At 43.8% G+C, this 14,896-nt stretch overlaps 1 long non-coding RNA gene across 1 annotated transcript; it reads right to left on the bottom strand.

The window, feature by feature from the left end:
* Nucleotides 1–3,634: 3,634 nt before the first annotated feature.
* On the bottom strand, nt 3,635–10,508 carry LOC119194848 (uncharacterized). The gene is made up of 4 exons (XR_009956066.1): nt 10,429–10,508; nt 6,296–6,371; nt 4,855–4,938; nt 3,635–4,252 (listed from the first exon to the last, which is right to left on the bottom strand). It is a non-coding gene; the product is annotated as an uncharacterized LOC119194848 (long non-coding RNA).
* Nucleotides 10,509–14,896: the final 4,388 nt, after the last annotated feature.

The following is a 14,896-nucleotide window of genomic DNA, read 5'->3' as shown; positions in this document are numbered from 1 at the left end:
GAGGACGTTTGTGTGCACACAGCCAAAGACCAGCCTGGGAGTGGTTGAAATAAGAGGATTGACTATAAAAAAACTAAATGGAATTAAAATTACTTTAAAATTCAGTTGAGAAGTCAAACATTCCTAAAAACATCAACAAGAGAAAGATGGAAAAACGTAACGTAATGAGAGGCTCCTCATTCTTAATTCAAAAGGTGGAAAGCATTATTCCGACTGAACGGTCTTCAGCAACATTACTTGGTTAGTCCGTCCTTTTCGGAGATCTGCTATTTAACCAAACCCTACGGTTCAGCGCGCTGCGGCCGGGTCGAAAAATACTAACCACAGGTTGAGACGGTCTTTAACCCTCCCTCTTAGGCCACCGGTGTCAAACAACTCTCCAACATCCTGTGCAAAACGCCATCGGGGTGAAAAACATTTTGTCTGGAAGCACCTTTAAAGAAGCCCCACATGGCAATTTCATGAATGGAGCAGCGCAGACATTTCTCTAATTGCCGTGCTGTTGTATGAGAAATAATTGGCTCATTTTAGTCAGTTGAGTGATGACTGGAAAATGTTCCCTTAAAGAGTATCCATTCTGTTCTTGGGGGACTAATCTGGAAAGCATTCATATTTATTGTCTGTGCTCAGTTAGACATGGATTTCCTTGTCTCTCGTGTCGAGGGCATGAAAGGAAGGGATGATTAATGATGCAAGTTTCTCTTTTAAGTGCCATTACGGGGCGTCATTCACCCACCGCTGTAACCTCGAGCACCGCGTGTCTTTATTTCAGTCCGGGCCCGCCTCTGTGAAGGAGACAAAATTCAATCACTTTCTCCTCAGCAGTGAAGAGGACAGGCTGGAAACAACGTGGCTGTGTTTTTTTAAAAGCAGGTGAAGTGCAGCAGCTACGTTGAAGTCTGGTGTTTGAAAAGAGTTTAAAAAGGGGCGAGTGCTGAGTGGCGAGGGAACAAAATGTTCTTTGTGGCGAGCTACTCTGCAGTGGATTAATCCGTTCTGCTACTGCTAACGCGAGTTTATAATGAGAAATTGTGTCATTTAGGGTCGGGATGTATTTGAAAGACGTCTGGTGACAAACATTGCTTGCGTTGCAGGATCCAAACGCATTCATAAAGCCGTCTCTCTTACTCCTAAAGCGCAGTTGACTTACTTGAATTTGCCCCACAGCACTTTCTCAGACAGTAAATAATGGAAAAGTTATCCAAGTTCTCTCACATTTACCATCCTGTAAACAAACTCAATTAACAGTCGCTACACCGGTATCCCCACACGTCTGCTATGACTTACTGTACATTCACTTGCAACTATTTTGCATTAGCAATCATGTTTTGGGGGGGGGGGGAAATGTCTTGGGGTAATACAATTACCAATGCAAAATACATTGCTGTATGAATCCAGTGAATTATTTTTTGCTGCAACGCAACACCGTGCGTACATGTTGAACGCTACGTTCACCTTGGGCAGGTCGTTTCCCTGTTGCAGGACTCTGCTTGTAAAAGGTGTGGCTGAAAAAAAAAAAAAAAAAAGAATCCACTATCTCTGTGTACAGAATTCCTAGAGACCATAGAGCGCAGTGGCCTTCTGTTTATCTGTCCTAACACTGGTATGTTTGAGCTTAGGTGCCTGTTGGGATGTTGCTGTAACGTCAAGAACTGGCCATTGTGGTTATGCCCTTCAACAGGCTAAAGATAAAAAGGTACAATTCCGCACAAAAGGGTTGTTCTGGTTGTATTAAAAGATAAAGAGCAGGGTTAACACACCTCTACAGTAGTGTTGTTAGTATAGAGGTGTGTTAAGCTGTCCCTTATCTTTTATAGTGTTCAAATGTATTTAGAGTGACAATCCCCACACTATTATTTGTTAAAAGATGTCCCAGAGATCATGCAGTTTGGGAAAGCTGGAAAATGGTTGATTTGAAAGTCAAATCAAAATATTTATGGGATTGCTGGCAAGAACATCCATCAACATTTCTTTTCTCCAGAGGATAATTACCTTTGACCTTCAGAAACGCTCTCAGGTCAAAATGTCCCTGCGGCTCACGCTTGAAAAACAAAAGGCTGGATTCTGATAAAACAAATGCGTTTGTTCACAGGCGGGAGTTTATCCTGCAGCACCACCGTCAGCGTAGAGGTTCCTAATAAAAATACACCCCCTTTCATTAAGTCATCCACTGTAATGGTTTAGCAGACCCCTGATCAGCCACCTCAATAATGCATCGCCTTGTCCTACAGGATATGGTATATTAATGATGCAACTAAACCACAGGCACAGTGAGGCTGTCAACCATGCAAACCAGTCTGTACTTTCTATGCCATCTAATGCTGGGGCTGCTGCAGCTTTGAGCTTTTCTAGCTGTTAAAGAGCATCAATTCGGCTTCTGAAATCTTAACAAACATGGCCTGTGTTGCCAGGCAACAGACACATGTATCAATGGATTTAAGCATGCCCAGACACACTGTTATAAATGGAGGGACTTGTTCGGCGTGACATCAGCTCAGTCACGACGGTTCCCAGTGCTCTATCCTTAAGTTCTTTCCTTAAGCATAGCAGGCAGAGGGAACTATATTGCAAATAGGGTATTATGTAGTGTGCTTATCTCTCTGTTTACACCTCAGGCAACACATCACACCATAACACAACAAACGCTTTTAGTATTCGACTGCAGTGAAAATGGATCACTCGCTCAAGTTTCGCAGTCCAATACATTCGAACAGTTATATTTGGTAGCATTAATGAAAATATGAGTATTAAAAATATATATATGCTATGTTTTCATCATATGCGTATGCTCTTCCTTTCTTTAATTGGACAGGATGCTAATAAGTTCAACTTGACATTTCCCTCTTCAGACATAATTTAGGGACGCACTTTAAAAAACACTGAACAATTTGTGCAAAAGAAATACAAGGCTCGAGTTCAACCTGCTCGACATGCTGTGGAGCTCAGTTTCCTGAGAAAAAGTCTGGCCGAGAGGCTTGAAGGATGGTTTTATAATATTAAGCACTGTGAAGTCCAGCAGAAACGCAGTAGAGTGCCAGTGAGAGCAGAGGGAACATATACGACTGGATTGCAAAAGTATTTCTTACATAAACAAAAAGGAAACTCATTTTGGTATTCTGTAAAAATACACATAAACATGTAATGCATTTCCCTAATATTGATCTTGCCACATTCTGATGTAAGATTGGATTTTACTAGAATTTGCTAATACTTTACATAATTGCACAGAATTTGCCTTTCAAAATAACCCAAGGCAGGAGAAACATTACGTTGGACTGTGTGCTCGGCCGCATGCCTCCACACAAGCGACATCTGGATGAAATCATCTACCAAATATCTACAGCATATCACCAATCCACCTTCAGTGCCCTTTTTTTCCCTATTATATTAATTAGAAAGTCATATTAATCTCAAATTTCATGAGATGGTGAATGAATCCCCCAAGTTGATTTCTCTGGATTACTGATCCTATGGTCTAAAGACTAAACATTTGATTTTAAACTCACAGTTATGGTTTAATGAGTCGGAGTCGTCCCGTGTTGACAGAGCTTAAACCATTGAAGCAATTAGGAGAAAAATAAATACGTTTTCCCACAAAAAAAAACAAATCAGGTTACAGTTACTGTGGCGCTGACTCAATGTCCTGCAAATACTATGTCATCAATCCAGAAACAGATTATGAACAGCTGTGAGAAAACGACCAACAACCAATAATCGAGGAAATGACATAAGAACATGCTCACATCAGGTTCTTACATGTTAGACCCAGAGGGATAAATTGCCAAATGTGACAGTGTTCTCAGCTGTAAATACCTCATCTGCTAATTACACCGTCAGCTATTAACCCTTAAGAGGGTTGTGTATGAATTTGTTTTATACCCTTTTTGATTGTACCACGGAATAATGAGTCAGTAACTAGAGCCGCCTAGTCGATTACTCGATCATCGCCGTGGAAACGCAGCCAGTCTCCATATCCGCCAGGAACAAATCTTTCTCACGCGCTACCTGCTGACTGAAGTAAGAAAGGTAAGCCCCAAACTGCTTCTTTCAGATTTACTGGGTTTATTTTTGTTGTTTGACTGATCGGTCAAAATTCTCACAGTCGGTGAACATTTAAACCATTAATTATTAAAATCCCCAACAGTAACCTTTCCTTTCTCCTAAGTTCTGCCATTTCCCCGTAGCAGATGGACAGTGAACAAGGAGAGCCAGTGAAGCATGCAGGAGGCCTCATGATACAGTGGAACATGCTCTATAGAGAGGGAGGGAGGGAGAGAGAGGGCTCAGGTCCAGCACGTGGTCTCCTATTATTTGCTCCAGATGTGCCGTCTTGCTCTTTCAGCATTTTACTTAAAGCCCCGGTGTTAAAACTGCAAGCTGCCAATTTGACATCTACACCAAGACGCTGCTGTTTATCAATGCAGCTCATGAGGCAACTACCAATGCAATTACAAATTATATATATATATATATATATATACACACACACACACACACACACACACACTTTACTGTCTTCTTTTTCTATGCAAGACAAATTCAACTTTGCTAAGGATTTATACCAATGTCACACTATGTTCAGAGTTCATTCATATTTCAGCAGAAACATAAAATATGAATAAAGCAAATAAGTCCCAAATACAGATTTAAGAGTACAGACATCCAGTGTCAGTCCTTCATCCCACTTGGATATGCAACACAGAGATTAAGATTCCCTTTCATTACTGTATTTATGTATTTATGAAGTAATGGCATTTTCATCCACTAATGCTTTATTGCACGTACAGTAACAGCCGTGTGCATGTTGGTGTCGTTGTGTGTGTGTGTGTGTGTAGTTTATAGAATCTCCCCGACCGCAATCAACTTGCAATCCTTTCTTCGAGCAGCCAGGTCGAGGGACGATAATGGATCGAACTCCAATACATCGCTTTGATGCTGCTAACCTCAAGGAGAAGAGGAGAGACGGGTGAAGATGATGTCACATCGGTTGCCAGCTACTACCAATTATTACTCAGCACAGGAAACGCAACTAATAAACAGGGTTATCTGATGTCACGAAAGGGGGCCTTTTGTTATGACAGGACGTCCTACGGTTCGTCTCTGTGCAAATTGCTGTATCTTTTTGTCTCTGTCGATTGAGTGCCTCTCTGCAGAGAGCCTTCTTTGCGAGGGATCAAATGAGTGACAGGATAGACATTGCCTCGCTGCCCTACTTTTGTCAAACGCTACAGAGGAGGAGAGAGTTCCTCCAGTTCAGAGGAAGCAGCAGAGCCATAAGGGTGCTATCAGATCAGGGGGGGAATATGACAAGTCTGTATTTTAGTTACCCAGATTTTCCACTCAGCCTCATTTCCTGTAAGGTTGTCGGAAACATGAAAAAGTGAGCGCAATTTTCTCAATTCAGATCTCAATTCTAACACACGGGTGTGATGTCTTAAAAAGAGCTTAAAACGGTAGAATAGATTGTTGCATAAAGTAAAGTAGAGGCTGGTGCTTTGGTTTCTCCTTTCTGGTTCAGTGTTTAATGGCTTTAGTAAGAAGTTTTCTTCACAGGAAGTGGGACTCGAACTGGACTCACTAAGTTTACCTGATGCTTCCATAATTGAGGATAGAATAACTGGTAACAAAAGAACATTTTACAGGGTCTAGGATATGTTTTTTTGATTTACATAAAATAGACAATAGCTGCCTTCAACATGTATGCGGAGAAAAACTCACATATCATGTTTATATAGTATGTCAGTATCATGAGAAATGAACATTGCAGGAGGTTGTGTTGCATAAAGCTATTATAAGGAGGGGGAAAGGAATTACTTTGAACTCTGCAGGAACACCAAACAGATGCAGAAGAACATGACGCTTTCGTACAGGCCTCTGGCTAAAGGATTAACGCAATTTAAAAGTGAAGTAAGGATGAGGAGATTTCCACAAGAGCAAGAGTGATCCCTGGAAACACTAAACTGATGATGATTCATACATGGCCTGGTTAGTATCACTGAGACAATTATCTTCTTTTTTAATCGTTTTCATGAAGCGTGGAGTGTTTGTTTTTCCACCGTGATCTCACTCAAATGATATTTTTTAAATATTATTATGCTCTTTAGGTCAATCTGAATAAGGAGTAAATAGTGTAAGCAGGTTTAAGGTCTCAAGCTCTCTGCCAGCACATCATCTGTGTGTTATTAACAATCACCTCATGGTCTTTTGTCTGGAGCCTCGTGAAACAAATACAAACTATACATTTGACATTTTATCTCCCATGGAAACACGGTTTATCTTTTATTTTTAAACCTACCTTGTTCTCCTGACACGTGTCCACCTTTTGTCCATTATCATAGGGAATTGACCATCACTGCCTCCCACCTCAGACCCTGTGAGAGGAGAGCCAGGTGTAATTGGTTATTTGATCAGCGCAGTTTACCCGAGACGGACTGTGATGGCTGCGTCATCCTGCGACAAGCGGCCAGATAGTTCTTGTACAAAAAGGTTGGAAAAATGTCATGAGCTGCGTCTTGGTGTAGCAATAACAAGCTGTAGCGCAGAACTACAGAATCATGAATAATGCATTCACACACACACACGTACAGTACAAACATGCGTACAGACACACAGCAAATAAATCACGTCAAATAAATGCTTGATTATACTGTACGAAACGTTTCTGATCAGTCGGCTGAAAAACTAATTTAATTTCCTCATTTGAAGTCTCGGCCTGAGGCTCATTTTCATGCCAGTGTTTATTACTCTGGAAACAGAAAATTAAAACCGCCAGCTCGGTCAGAATCAGAGCCGTCAGTCACTATTTATGACCGAGAGAGGGGGAGAATTCTTATTAACGACTGGACAAGAACCGAAAGGGATCCATTTCATTTTACTGAGCCCACATGACCTTTCCTTCTCCAGAGATTTGTTGCCGTGCTGTTGTCCTTGTTGGTTCTAATTTTGCAGCTAGGCACAGCAGGTTTGGCGGATAGTTTCCATTAAGTTGTTGACTGGACTTTGGCGCGCTGACTAATAGGTTTTAGTGATGAAATGATTACAGAGTGTGAACATTTTTTATGACGAGCAAAAACATTTCCTTTTTGCTTCATTTTCGTTTTCCTGGAGCGATTCCAGTGCAATTGAGTGGATTTGCACATTGTTATTACTTATTACACACACAGTCTAAGCTCCAGCCATTATAAATACAAGCAAGCAAAACACTTCTGTGGAAATGCTGCATTTCGCCAAAAGGTCCAAAGACACTTTGTAAAAAACAAAACTGAAAAAGCAAGCCCAACAAAAAGAGATGCAGAGAAGATCAATAGCAGGATGGCAAAAATATTCAATTGTGTAAAATTAAGAGTCAACTTTGGAAGTCTGTTATTCTTGTGTTCAGGTTGGTATTTTTATCTCCTCGCATCTCGACAAAGGCTCCGATTTACATGGGTGCAAAGCCCCGTGCTGCAGTGGTGTGAACAACTGGAACAGAAACAACACAAACCCGACAGGCATGTGGTGTCACAGGTTATTTGGGGTGCAGTTTATGTCGATCCAAGGTTTAACGCCAACACTTCAGTGAAAGTGTTGCTGTCATTACACAAAGGATTTGTATTTAACTTTGTTTACCTGAGCCTTCACGCCGCATACACTGTAGCCTACATGTTCATTCTATTACTCTCCCGTGGCTCTTTTACATGGTTCGTGTTAAAAAATAATCACGCTATATAATCTTGTAATTGTGTAATTGAGCGAATACTGTACGTTTTTAATGTATTAAAAACAGAACAGGACATATGAACTGCAGTGTTGACCGTGTTCTACGGTGATATTGCACTTAGTATTAGCTGCAGGCGGCAAAATTGACATTTATGAAAAGATGAATCAAATGAACCGCTCCTGAATCAATTTTGTTCTGTCTGAGTGGCGGCAGCTTAAAAGGATCCTGGTTTTTCCTCGTCCCCACTGAGGAACGGGTCCACACCGCACCCCCCCCCCCCCCCCCCCACCACCGGAACGCACAGTCATTATTGACAGCTCAGTCCTCCTCTGCAGAATCAGGTTAGTCCGACACGTCGTTTTCTATTATGGCGCCCCTATAATTATTGCACCTGAGGCACTTGTTTTCAGCAAATCATTTTTGCTTTTAGTTAATCGTATTTTCTGATGTTAACATTAGCGCGAGGCTCCCCGGACGTATTCTTTACTTCATCTCTTTTATCTGCACACTAAATAGGCTCGATCACATCTGTATCGCCTTGTAGCACAGCACGCTCTAGGCTGCAAGTGTTGCCATGGAGATACTTGTGAGTTCGTTATATTTGATTAACATCTCATCAACAACGCTACTAATACTAGTAGACAATGCATCCCGAAACAAGTGTAAGCAGAAGCGAGGGCCATCGCAAGTGCTACTTTCACTTATATTTTCAACCTCAACCCGTCGAGCACCGGATGTTTTGCAAATTCCTGAGGCAGGATCCTACAGCACATGCAGAAAGCAGCTCACTGAGCCTGCATGACATTTGATTTGTTTAGGATTCTTCCTGGTACCGAAGCGCACTCGGCCAAACCTCACTATAAACAGACTTTATTCCACATCACAGAAACATGTGTCCTGACCTTTCCACCAAGACCTTTTTTTTTTAATACAGTTCCCCTTGTGAGTTACTCTGCTCTCACAGTCATAGAAAAAAAGGTCAAAGCAAGGACTCGTGTCTGATGTCTGCCTGCTGAATTAGGATTTTGGATTAGGATTAGCTCAATTTCTCTAGAATCGGACCTCACCACCCTGCCGGGTCTCATTTGATTGTAGCGTTTGTTCAGTATTCATGCTGCATTAAACATAGTAATGTGCTGTATATATCAATATGAATAATGGCAGTGTCTTAATTTAATACTTGGAGGGTCCCCCCCCCTCCCACCCAGCTTATGCTATGAATGAATAAAAGCTGTTAAATATTAAGGCTATTGTATTCTTGCAATGAGTGGGTCCCCCCCCCCCCAAAAAAAAGAAAACATATTTAATAACCAAAAAAAGAATGAAGGGATGTGATTTTCCATTAAATTGTCAGTGGCGCAGCTCATTTGTATTGTACCACTGTGAAATTGTGCATTTCGGACATGAAGAAATGACCCCTTTATGCAGGAGAACAGCATCTGAATGAGAAGACGGGGGGTGGGGGGGGGGTGCCTGTCAAAGCCATGTTGATCGATGAAGCTGCCTCAGATTACCAACACAGAATTAGCGCGTTAGAACTGGTTTTAATGAATGGAGCGACCACCAGCCAGCCCCCAAATCACCGAAAAGAGCAGCTAGACGATTTGACTGCGCTGATCTCAGCAGAGTGGCTTTGCAGCTCAGCTCTTCAGGTCCTGCCTGACTGTCCACAGTTGCTCCCAGTGCTCCCATTCCAAAAACTCCCTCCTCTGAAACAACGTGCTCCATCTGTCAGTCTAAGAATCGGCAGCAAATACAGAACACAATGATCCATCTAATCTGTTCACAGTCATTTACATCTGTGGGAAATATGTGATGCTGAACTGAGCTCTGGTTCTGCTGCCTGGTTATTAATCCAAAACTCGTATACCATGGAGGTGTCTGCTAAACAACGTAAACAAGTCACTGGTTGGGTCGTATCTGTAGATTATAGATACACATTCCAATAGGGCATCTGCCCTAATTCTGCACAAACTATAATACTATTCAAGGCGGCCGGGCTGAATACTGGATTGTCATTTAATGAGAGACGAGCTTTCATCTCAACCTGCACAGCAATTAAAAAAGGCAACATCGGATCAATAATCCAAGTCAGCAGTTGCTTTCCTTCTTGCACGAGTCCAGCGTTGTTGCTACAGACGGAATAATCATCGACTTGCTCTGCAATGCGAGGAGGGCCGTCCTGCCTTAAAGAGAATCTGGGCTGACCGATCTACACGGAGGTTGCTGTTGTTTTGTTGCTCATAGACTGACACAAAAAATAAAAGTAGCATCGCACTAAAGCTACCATAGACACCGCGTTTATTACTCATTTGTTCAAAAAGAAATGGGGCCCATCATTGCTTACATTTGGGATTGGGATTAGTTCCTCCTAGCGGCTGGGCCCCAATCCTTCATGCAAAAGCAGAAGATCGGGAAGCATCATATATGAGCCTAAAATAAACCCTCTGTGACCACCAGCCTTCCCAAATATTCCAGATGGACAGTTTTGCAGTTTCTAGCAGTTCGTCTAATGCAGTTTTCTTTCTTTATTGAATAAAAAGACGGACTATCCAGAAAATCAAGATGGCATCGAGTTGTCATGCCAGGAGTGGATTGGATTAGAAAGACCATTTTAATCCATCCCCGCCCCTCCTCCTCCTCCTCCTCCAAATTTCACAGTGACGAAATCTCAGAGCAAAACATGGCAAACACAAAGAGCATCCAAACAACCAGTGGCGTGACCTCACCTACGGCGGACGTGGTGACGGAAGTTCTAGCTGCTTTACAGAGGCTCAGAGAAGCTTTTTCCTGCTTTGGGACCTGAGCGCCGCACAGGTGTTTTCACTCATTTGCCTGATTAAACAAATGTCTTCTCACAACTCTGTGGGCGTGTGCTTGAATTAGTTTGAGTGACACCCCTCCCGCTCGTTTGTTAGTTTGGTTGCACCTGGCGGGGCGGGGCCGTTTACACCTCTGTCTTCCTCATTTAGGTATGGAGTTTAATGACCCGAAGTAATCCGACCAACCCGAGCGCAGGTCCAATAAGCCGGAATAATCAGAAACACCTGTGTGAGAGGAGTAACAAGTCTCTGAGAAAAATGCTTGGTTCGAGGGTTCAGAGATTAATTTAGATTTTGTTTTGTATATCTACGGCTCCTAACCTGCGCGAGTTTAATGAGCCGCGACAACTGAGCTTTGTGCGACCCCACGCGTCGAACCGGAGCGCTCGGCCTCATCTGTTCTCGTCAATATTGGTGCAATAAACTTGGCCGAGGCCACGTCACATTAAAGCAAAAGCAGAAAAGGTTTTTATGAGCGCAAAAAAAGAGGATAATTGGCTGCAGAGAAATAGAGACGGACTGAGATGAGGTTATAAATAGCTAAACCGACACAAGCCATTTGCTACTCGTTGCTTTGGTCCGAGATAACATAAGAATTTATCTGGAGATTCATAACTCTTACTAATAGTAATCTATAACACGTGTTGTTTGTGATAATATGAACCTCTCGTACTAAATGAGTGTTTGCACGTCATCTCTCGCATTTTGTTTTTACTAATGCCAACTTTTTCGACTTCATCCAACCATAGAAACCTTTAGTGGAAAACTCCCAGTGTTTTCACGCTGATATTGAAAATGTGCATGGGCCGTTTGGCCTTTTGGGCTCAAAGATGGAGACTTTTGGAGACACATTTTCTTTTGCATCCCTGCAGATTTTTGTTTGAAAATCTAATGTCTGGTTTCATGGAAGTCTTTGTTACAAGCAGCGAGGAGGCAGACACCAATATCCTGTCCCAATGTACGAAGCGTTTGCGTTGGCCACTTCTACACTCTTTCAGTATCATGGCGACAAAGATAAAGACGAACCAAACCCTATTTGCCGTGATGCGAGGTATTTAAAACGTCTCGGCTGCCCCGACGTGTAAGTCCAAAGTGCTGAAACACTTGCCGCTACGCGTAAACAACAATTAGGTGGCGTGGCCTTTTAGGGCTAAAAGGACCGTAGGTGCGAATGTGTTGAGGGTAAGTGCGGACCCCCTCGCGCCCTGCGAGACCCCCGTACCCCCTGCTCCTTCCCCCCCCCCCTCGAACTGGCCCCTTCTCTCCCTCTGCAGGCGCTGAACAAAGACAGGGACCCGAACAATGGATCACTCTGAGAGCTGAATGGCTTTGCGGGTCAAGCACTAAACCCCCCCCACTCCCAAACCCCCTCCCATCTTTGACAGAAACACAACCCGCACTTGTTCTGCTGAAGAGAGGCCGGCCCTCCCGGCAAAGGAATAATGAACGCTGCCTGGGCCTTAAACTGATAGAACCACCGGGTTCTGGGATCAGTTTGGCAGACAAATCACCTCTAATGGCGCGAGGCTGGAGCCTGTCTTCTGCCCCCCCACCCCCCCTCTTCATTACAAGTCCACTGTACACTGTCCAGGCATCCACGCAGCCATGTTGAGCCCCTCAGCAGAGTTCACAGCTCAGGACGTGACCTTAAAGAGCAGCTGTCTGCTCTCCCTCCAAAGCGTTGCTCATTTTTATCATCTAGTTCTACTCCTGCTTCGCTGTCAGTGCGCCTGAGATGGTGGGGGGGGGGGCAGGGGGGGGGGGCATCGTGTGCAGCCAACTGAATGGTTATTTGTTAGGCAAATCGGCTGATCAACTGCCACAGGAGCTTCTGTTTATAAATAAAAGCTCTCACAGCATCGAGGTACAACCCGGACATTTGCAACGTGTCCAAAGTCAAATTTGTTCAAAATACACTTGCAAATCATCTGGAGCTTCATGATTATGCCGCTCCTTCCTGGTGTCACAGCATCTGGACATGCAGGGGATGTCCCTCAGTCCCATCGCGGAAATACGAAGAATTTCTTCCCTGCGATGGCAGAAGCTTCTCGTTGCAATTTCAGTTCGGTTTTTGTGGGCTGCAAAAAGAAAAAAACACACACACACCGGAGCATCTGCTACTGTGAGGTTATGGAATAATTGTAATGTTATGAATCATGCCAAAATGCAATTAGATCCCGGTCTGCTCATAGTCAGCGTAAGGTACGATAAGATAAAACTTAATTATCCCCATGGGGACAATGGCTATCATCATCCTTCACGGATCCCTGTCTCCTCCTCCTCCTCCTCCTCTTCTTCTTCTTCTTTGACGTTGTCCCTCTTCAGGCCGCCGTCTCGCCGCCTCGCCGCCGCGCGTCCGGTGCACCCGAGCTCCTGGCGGCTCTGGGCCCGTGGATGCCGTGACTCAAGCGGTGGTCTCACTGCTCACCGTCTGCATGGGCAGCTGAAGGTCTAGAGGCATGCAAGCTGTTCGCTCTTTCACCTCCCCCCCATTGTACCAATCACACCACAATGCAGCGTGAAGCTATAGGTCTTTAATAATAACAGCTCCTGATGTTTTGGGCATATGGGTATAAGTGCAGAGATGTATTCATGTAGCTGGCGGTGGAACGACAATTTTAAATAATTGCTAGTTTCTTGACTTAACCTTTTGAGTGAATTCAAATTCTGTTTAAAAAAAAATATATATTCCACAGCTACTTTGCAGGTTAACAACAAGTTTTACAATCACCCGGTTTTAATCAGTTGATGCATCATTTATAATCCACCAATTGTAATTATATATTGTAATATAATGATATAAAAGGGTCCATAAACAGTACTTTTACCTCGGACCCTTTACAGAGATGATTCCTGAATGTTTCTGTGCAAGAATTGTAATGCTCAAAAAAAAGAGTGTATTAATATTGTTCTATCTCTACATGGCAGGTGGGGCGGTAGTGACTAATTATTGTACCTCTGAAGGAAAGCAAGTTAAATACTTCAAGATAATCCTTTCTTAATCCCACAGCGGTAAAATGTGCAGGATTATGCGTTAAATGGCGCTCTGACAAATTGTGATGGCCGTTGTATCACCAGTTTCTGACAATACAAGACTAAAAGAAGAAAAAAAAATCTAATAACAGACTAAATATTTAGTTGCCATCACGAAGAAGAAGGCCTTGGCCTTCCTACCACCAACAGGTCCTACGCCCAGCCCAGAGGGGGCTCAGCGTGCTGCTCGTGGATCTTGTACCTGCACTTGGGAGCGGACTGGATGAGCCTCTGCAGCCCCCGAGAACCGACTGTGCCAAAGAATCATCCTCGGCATGAATCCGTCACCACCTGACCCCGCGCTGCTTTTAAAGCACCGCCAGGCCCCACGGAGCCAACGCCTCGCAGGTTTAACCCCTCCCTCCCCCCCCCCCCCCCCCCCGGTCGCTCCGCTGGACGGCGTCCATCCCGCCTCCCTGACACGTTACCCAGAGCAAACGTTTTCCCTCACGCTCTCCAACGAGTCATTTTTGGTGTCAAACTCGTCTCTAACCTTTTACTACCCCCCTCTTGTTTGGCTTTTGTTTGGCAACAGCTGTTATCATGGATTTCTTTTTTTTTCTTCTTTTTTTTTTTTTTTTTTTTTTGGTCAGCTGTGATTGCTCCGGGCAAAACAGGAGCAGATGGTGTTTTGCTATGCATGAATGGAGCGTTAGAGGAGTTTGGGACTGAATAGGCCAAGTTTTGAATGGTGTCTACACAGCACCTGCCTCTTGTAGCAGCAGGGACATCCTAGTGGCACGATCTGTCTTGGCTTCGCTGCCACTGTAAAGGATGAAAGAAAGAAACAGAGGGGGGGGGGGGGGGGGGGGGGCCTTGTTGGGTACCGTCCATATTTATTGATTTTCTTGCAAGTCGTGGCATAATGTGGAGTACAGTCAGTTTGACTTAATTGGATGTGACACAGCGTGCACGTGTGATCTATCACTCGGGTCTCCTGGTACACTTTATCAGTTTTGTTGCCATAGGAACGTGTTGGCCCTGTAATGGCCTATATTAACAGGCTAAGTAAGTTGCAATAAAAGGCAATTTCAGAGTCGGGATCCTCTGCTGAACACAAAGCCCATAAAATACTGATGAAATAAATCGGTGGCAGTCGGGGGGGGGGGGGGGGGGGAGCGAGCTGGATTTTACATTCTTAAACCAGGCAAGTCCAAATAAAGAGGGACTGACATCGCTTTCCATACAATGAAGGGACATCCGTCAACCTCTGAGGCATGATGATCTGTCACAATAAAGAGAGCGTTCTCAGATCAGTGACAGCGGCGCGCTGTGCATTTCCTTAGAGGACTGCAGAGCACCAGAGAGTAAGTCAACGCTCCGGATGCACTTCCTCCGCAAA

Source organism: Pungitius pungitius, chromosome 4, assembly GCF_949316345.1.
Source record: "Pungitius pungitius chromosome 4, fPunPun2.1, whole genome shotgun sequence".
Taxonomy (NCBI): Eukaryota; Metazoa; Chordata; class Actinopteri; order Perciformes; family Gasterosteidae; genus Pungitius; species Pungitius pungitius.
Note: the sequence above shows the minus strand (reverse complement) of the source record. Positions and strands in the feature narration are given on the sequence as shown.